This window comes from Salvelinus fontinalis, chromosome 9 (genome assembly GCF_029448725.1).
Source record: "Salvelinus fontinalis isolate EN_2023a chromosome 9, ASM2944872v1, whole genome shotgun sequence".
Taxonomy (NCBI): domain Eukaryota; kingdom Metazoa; phylum Chordata; class Actinopteri; order Salmoniformes; family Salmonidae; genus Salvelinus; species Salvelinus fontinalis.
Window position 1 is genome coordinate 4,286,212 of NC_074673.1, and position 7,278 is coordinate 4,293,489.

Consider the following 7,278-nt stretch of genomic DNA (forward strand, 5'->3'; position numbering starts at 1 on the left):
TTGCAGAAACTCCACCGGTCATCCCGGCTGCTCCCTTGGTCGTTGTGCCATCCCAGCAGCTGTCTCCGGCGGCGACGGCCTTCACTCCCCATCATGGTGCAAGCACAGGCAGCCCAGTAGCCCAAAACACACTGGCCCCTTCAACCCATCAGCCCGACGGGGGGAAGGAGGAAGCTATCGACGCCGTCGAGGCTGTGTGGCTGAAGAACTGTCAGGGTCTGGATGAGGGACAACAGAGACAGTTAAAGCAGCTGCTGTTGGACTTTAAAGATAGCTTCGCTTGGGGGGAAGATGAGGTAGGACAAACGCACCTAGTTCAGCACGAAATAGACACTGGGGACGCCCGACCCATTAAAATTCGGCCCCGTCGTATTCCCCTTGCCAGGAGGGAAGCAGCAGACACAGCTATTGTTGACATGTTGCGGGCTGATTTCATTGAGCCATCAGATAGCCCATGGTCCGCGCCGGTCGTCATGGTGCCTAAGAAAGGGGGTAAACTTAGGTTTTGTGTTGACTACAGGGGCCTAAATTCTGTCACCACTAAAGACTCTTATCCCCTACCGAGGATTGATGAGTCGCTAGACCACGTGAGAGGGTCCTCGTGGTTCTCCTCCCTTGATCTGCGCAGTGGCTACTGGCAGGTGCCCCTCTCGCCAGGGGCACGTGAAAAAACGGCCTTCTCCACAGATAGGGGCCATTGGCAGTTCAAGGTGCTGTGCTTCGGGCTCTGTAATGCTCCTGCCACCTTTGAGAGGCTCATGGACAGAGTGCTGGCGGGGGTTCCGAGAGACGAGTGTGTTGTGTACCTAGACGACATATTGGTGCACGGCACATCGTTTGAGGGGGCACTGGGGGCAATTAGGCGAGTGTTGGAGAGAATCTCGGGGGCGGGGCTAAAATTACATCCGGGAAAGTGCCATTTCATGCAAAGGGAGGTGGCGTTCCTGGGGCATCAGCTGGGTGGTGAGGGCATCAGCACGATGCCAGACAAAGTAGAGGCTGTGAGGGGGTGGCCAGTTCCAGGGGGAAAAAAAGAGGTTAAGAGCTTCCTGGGACTGGCATCCTACTATCGTAGGTTTGTGAAGGGGTTTGCGGGGATAGCGGCTCCTTTGAACCAGCTACTCAAGGAGGACACTGTTTTTCAGTGGACCGAAGAGCACCAGCGGGCGTTTGAGGCCCTCAAACGGGCCCTGATGGAGGCCCCTGTCCTGGCCTCACCAGACCCGAACCGTCCGTTCATCCTGGACACCGACGCAAGCAATGAGGGGTTGGGGGCTGTGCTGGCTCAGCGGGGTCCTGATGGGGAACACGTAGTAGCTTATTACAGCAGGACTTTTGATAAGGCTGAAAAACGCTACTGCGTGACAAGGAGAGAGCTTTTGGCTGTCGTGGCAGCAGTACGCCATTTCAAGTACTACCTGGGGGGCCTGCCGTTTGTGGTCCGGACGGATCACTCCGCCCTGCAGTGGCTTCTCTCCTTCAAAGAGCCAGAGGGTCAGATTGCCCGCTGGCTGGAGGAGCTACAACCCTACGACTTCCAGGTGGAGCACAGAGCCGGCCTTCGCCACAGCAATGCAGACGCCTTGTCCCGCCGCCCGTGTGCTGAGGATGGCTGTGGGTACTGCGCCAAACGGGTGGAGCGAGAGAGAGAACTGTGCAGGGAGGAGGGAGTCACCGCCACGGTGAGTCAGCTGAGTGTGACAGAGTGCCGGGAGCTTGAGGCTGTGGACGTTGGGGAGTGGAGGCGTCGCCAGGAGGAGGACGCAGAGCTGCGTCCTGTGCTGCGGTGGGTGGAAGAGAGAAGACGACCGCCGTGGGGGGAAGTAGCCCCTCTATCACCAGTCACCAAAGGACTGTGGGCTAAATTCACAGTCCTTAGAGTGGCTGAGGGAGTGCTCCAGAGGGGGTGGAAAAAGCCAGCGACTGGAGAAATTACGTGGCAGGTAGTGGTGCCCAAAAGGCTGCAGGGGAGCGTGTTACAGCAGCTTCATGGGGGAGTAGGCGCAGGGCATTTTGGGGTCTCCAAAACGTTAAAGCGCATGCGTAAAGGCTTCTATTGGGCAAGGCACAGGAGGGATGTTGAGGACTTTTGTAGGCAGTGCGACGAGTGTGCTGCTAAAAAAGGACCTCCAGGTCAGTCACACGCCCTCCTACAACAATTCCCAGTAGGGGAGCCCATGGAGAGACTGGGGGTAGACATAGTAGGGCCGTTTCCAACCACAGACAGCGGTAACAGGTGGATTCTAACCGCCATGGACTACTTCACCAAGTGGCCGGAGGCTTACGCTCTCCCAGACCAGGAGGCGGGGACAATAGCTGATGCGTTGGTGGGGGGAATAATCAGTCGGTTTGGGGTGCCACAGTCTATTCACAGCGACCAGGGAAGAAACTTCGAGTCACGGGTGTTCTCAGAGTTGTGTAGACGGTTGGGCGCGGAGAAGACGCGCACTACTCCGCTTCACCCGCAGAGCGATGGGTTGGTGGAAAGATTTAACAGAACATTAGCACAGCAGCTGGCCATCGTTACCTCAAAACACCAGAGAGATTGGGACACCCACTTACCGTTTATTCTTATGGCGTGTAGGTCGGCTGTTCAAGAATCGACTGCGTGCTCCCCAGCACTACTAATGTTAGGTCGTGAGTTGCGCACCCCAGCCGAACTAACGTTTGGCCACCCTCCTGATAATGACGACGGGGTTTTGCCTGGCCCGAACTATGTGTGTCGTCTGCAGAACCGGTTAGAAGCGGCTCACACCTTCGCAAGAGAGCAACTCGAAAACGCAGGGGTGCGCCAAAAGCGCCACTACGACTCGCGCGCTAGGGGGAGGCACTTTGGAGCGGGAGAATGTGTGTGGCTTCACAACCCCACGCGCAAGAAGGGGCGGTGCCCAAAGCTGGACAGTGCATGGGTGGGGCCGTGTCTGGTGATAGAGAGAGTGGGGGAGGTGACGTACCGGGTGGAGGTTCCCCCACGGAGCAGGAAGGTGGTGGTCCACCGGGATCGATTGGCACCCTACAGAGGGAGGAAAACGGTAGGGAATGGGAGTGAGGGCTCTGATGTGAGCCCACGGGAACAGTCTAACGAGGAGACTCTAGCACAACCTGAGCCTGGGGAGGGGGCTGCTTCTTCGGAGGGCGCTGGAAATGACATTGGGGCAGAGGAGCGTTCTGGGGGGCCACCGCTGAGAGTCACGGGGAGGCCCAAGAGACTGATGCGACCTCCGGGTCGTTTTAAGGATTTTGTTGTGTAACCCTAGGGGCTAGGGTTTAGAAAGGGGGGGGCTATGTAACGACCCGGTATTGTGTTCTGTGTTTGTGGGTGTGTTATTGTTCTCATGGCTACTAGCAGGGGTTGAATATGTCAGGACAGATGGAAAGGTTGGGGGGGTATGATGGGTAATACCGCGGGATTTGGAAATGCATAAATAGGGATTACTGTCTCATTGTTCTCTCTCTTCTGTTCGTGCCTTGATCTGTTCCTATGAGAGTGACTCTTGACCCGACAGGGTAACATTGTGTACGTTCGGCATTTAGCGGCGTGGGTTGTGGCCGGAACAATAGCCCAGTTTATGAATAAACCTGTGTTCTGACCTGCACACCTAGAGTCCGTCTCTTTTCCCTTTATGACCCAGCCGGGTCATTACAATTATATTGTTGATTGACTGACCATTAATACTTTTTGTAGGGTCCATTTTAAAATATTGTGATTTTTCAGCCATTCCTGAACCTGTGACAAGGAGCAACCTTTACGGGGACAATATCAGAATAAATAATCTTAACGATTCTGTGCTTTCACAGCAACATCTGCAGAGCTGAGACTGTTAGATACGACATGTACTGTATATAACAGTCTGTTGGTGGCCAAAATGTTGTATTATAATTTAAATAGAAAAATGAAGTGTTGAAACAATCGTTGTTTTGTGTTATCAGTTCATACAGTGTACCATGCGCCATGGAATCGGCACATCGAACATTTCTTCCCAGCTATTTTACAACCTGTATGGCGCAACTGTAAAAAATATTTTGTCTTCAAAGGAAACTGTTATATTTTTCAACTTTTGTATGAGTGAAGCTTTTAGTGAGACGTTTAATGCTTTTAAATATATAATAATTGTATATTTGTGTAGCATAAGATCTATCAATCATTTTAATGTGCACGCAAAAAACACAAACATTGAAACAATTCTAAGTATTGACCTGCAATAGAGCATTCTAGGAAATATGATAATGATGGCCGTGGCTTTTGAGACTGACGTACCTTCATATTCAAAATATTGGATAAAACATTTTACCATTAAATTATCATCTCGTGTCTCCTAAAAGCTACCGAACATGTGAGATCATTACGTGTACCTCAGAAGTTTTTTTGTGTGTATTTTTTATATTTTCAGTACCCTAACCGTAACTTTTTTTTCTTCCTGAAAGTGTACACACATTTCCTGCATAAGACAGACCTCCCTTTTTTTTCGGCATGCAGTGCACTTCAGCACCTTCCACGCGAAGAACGAGTGCACGGAAGAACGAGCGCACGGATGAACGAGCGCACGGAAGAACGAGAGAGTAGTACATCTCATACGCACAGGTAAACCTGAAGCACGTAATATACATCCATACCACTTCCTGTCAAAACAGGTAATATAATATAATTCATAATAGATCCATAAACGGTAGGTTCCCGTTCCTGTTGATTGGATCCAAAACATGAGGCTAAGATTGCACATTATCTTCAGTTATCGTCTGTTTAGACATGTCGACGGAAAGAACCACACACACACACACACACTTACTTCTCTTTAGTATTAGTTAACAGTTTGTTGATTCATTTCCGTTCAACGTGTGGTTTTTACCCACAGCTTCCTGTTTGCATAGTAACCACAAGCATATTGAAGGTAGGCTCTGTTGAATGCTTAGTTCCCAGAGCTGCCAAACAAGTCATAAAGGTGTGGTAAACTGGCAATGATCCACCTTCAACGAATGGCATCCCTGGTGATATCCACTGAGAGGGGGGGGGGGGGGTTTGGGGGCAAAACTCCAGTGAGTTGACTTACTGCACGTGTGTATACATCAGGTTAGGCCTATACAGTAGCAGAAATAACCTACCTAGGAAAGTGTACACACATTTCCTGCATAAGGCATTATCCTCTCTGGTCTCCTTCCTGGGTTAAGTTGGGTGGGTATCCTCACTGTGGCTACGTCTGGGAAGGGAGGTGGAGGCTATGGAGTCTCTGGTCTCCTTCCTGGGTTAAGTTGGGTGGGTATCCTCAGTGTGGCTACGTCTAGGAAGGGAGGTGGAGGCTATGGAGTCTCTGGTCTCCTTCCTGGGTTAAGTTGGGTGGGTATCCTCAGGGGGCTACGTCTGGGAAGGGAGGTGGAGGCTATGGAGTCTCTGGTCTCCTTCCTGGGTTAAGTTGGGGTGGGTATCCTCAGTGTGGCTACGTCTGGGAAGGGAGGTGGAGGCTATGGAGTCTCTGGTCTCCTTCCTGGGTTAAGTTGGGTGGGTATCCTCAGTGCGGCTACGTCTAGGAAGGGAGGTGGAGGCTATGGAGTCTCTGGTCTCCTTCCTGGGTTAAGTTGGGTGGGTATCCTCACTGTGGCTACGTCTGGGAAGGGAGGTGGAGGCTATGGAGTCTCTGGTCTCCTTCCTGGGTTAAGTTGGGTGGGTATCCTCACTGTGGCTACGTCTGGGAAGGGAGGTGGAGGCTATGGAGTCTCGCTATGGAGTCTCTGGTCTCCTTCCTGGGTTAAGTTGGGTGGGTATCCTCACTGTGGCTACGTCTGGGAAGGGAGGTGGAGGCTATGGAGTCTCTGGTCTCCTTCCTGGGTTAAGTTGGGTGGGTATCCTCAGTGTGGCTACGTCTGGGAAGGGAGGTGGAGGCTATGGAGTCTCGCTATGGAGTCTCTGGTCTCCTTCCTGGGTTAAGTTGGGTGGGTATCCTCAGGGGGCTACGTCTGGGAAGGGAGGTGGAGACTATGGAGTCTCTGGTCTCCTTCCTGGGTTAAGTTGGGGTGGGTATCCTCAGTGTGGCTACGTCTAGGAAGGGAGGTGAAGGCTATGGAGTCTCTGGTCTCCTTCCTGGGTTAAGTTGGGGTGGGTATCCTCAGTGTGGCTACGTCTGGGAAGGGAGGTGGAGGTTATGGAGTCTCTGGTCTCCTTCCTGGGTTAAGTTGGGTGGGTATCCTCAGTGTGGCTACGTCTGGGAAGGGAGGTGGAGACTATGGAGTCTCTGGTCTCCTTCCTGGGTTAAGTTGGGTGGGTATCCTCAGGGGGCTACGTCTGGGAAGGGAGGTGGAGGCTATGGAGTCTCTGGTCTCCTTCCTGGGTTAAGTTGGGTGGGTATCCTCAGGGGGCTACGTCTGGGAAGGGAGGTGGAGGCTATGGAGTCTCTGGTCTCCTTCCTGGGTTAAGTTGGGTGGGTATCCTCAGTGCGGCTACGTCTAGGAAGGGAGGTGGAGGCTATGGAGTCTCTGGTCTCCTTCCTGGGTTAAGTTGGGTGGGTATCCTCAGGGGGCTACGTCTGGGAAGGGAGGTGGAGGCTATGGAGTCTCGCTATGGAGTCTCTGGTCTCCTTCCTGGGTTAAGTTGGGGTGGGTATCCTCAGTGTGGCTACGTCTGGGAAGGGAGGTGGAGGCTATGGAGTCTCTGGTCTCCTTCCTGGGTTAAGTTGGGGTGGGTATCCTCAGTGTGGCTACGTCTGGGAAGGGAGGTGGAGGCTATGGAGTCTCTGGTCTCCTTCCTGGGTTAAGTTGGGTGGGTATCCTCAGGGGGCTACGTCTGGGAAGGGAGGTGGAGGCTATGGAGTCTCTGGTCTCCTTCCTGGGTTAAGTTGGGTGGGTATCCTCAGTGTGGCTACGTCTGGGAAGGGAGGTGGAGGCTATGGAGTCTCTGGTCTCCTTCCTGGGTTAAGTTGGGTGGGTATCCTCAGTGTGGCTACGTCTAGGAAGGGAGGTGGAGGCTATGGAGTCTCTGGTCTCCTTCCTGGGTTAAGTTGGGTGGGTATCCTCAGTGTGGCTACGTCTAGGAAGGGAGGTGGAGGCTATGGAGTCTCTGGTCTCCTTCCTGGGTTAAGTTGGGTGGGTATCCTCACTGTGGCTACGTCTGGGAAGGGAGGTGGAGACTATGGAGTCTCTGGTCTCCTTCCTGGGTTAAGTTGGGTGGGTATCCTCAGTGTTGCTACGTCTAGGAAGGGAGGTGGAGGCTATGGAGTCTCTGGTCTCCTTCCTGGGTTAAGTTGGGTGGGTATCCTCAGTGTGGCTACGTCTAGGAAGGGAGGTGGAGGC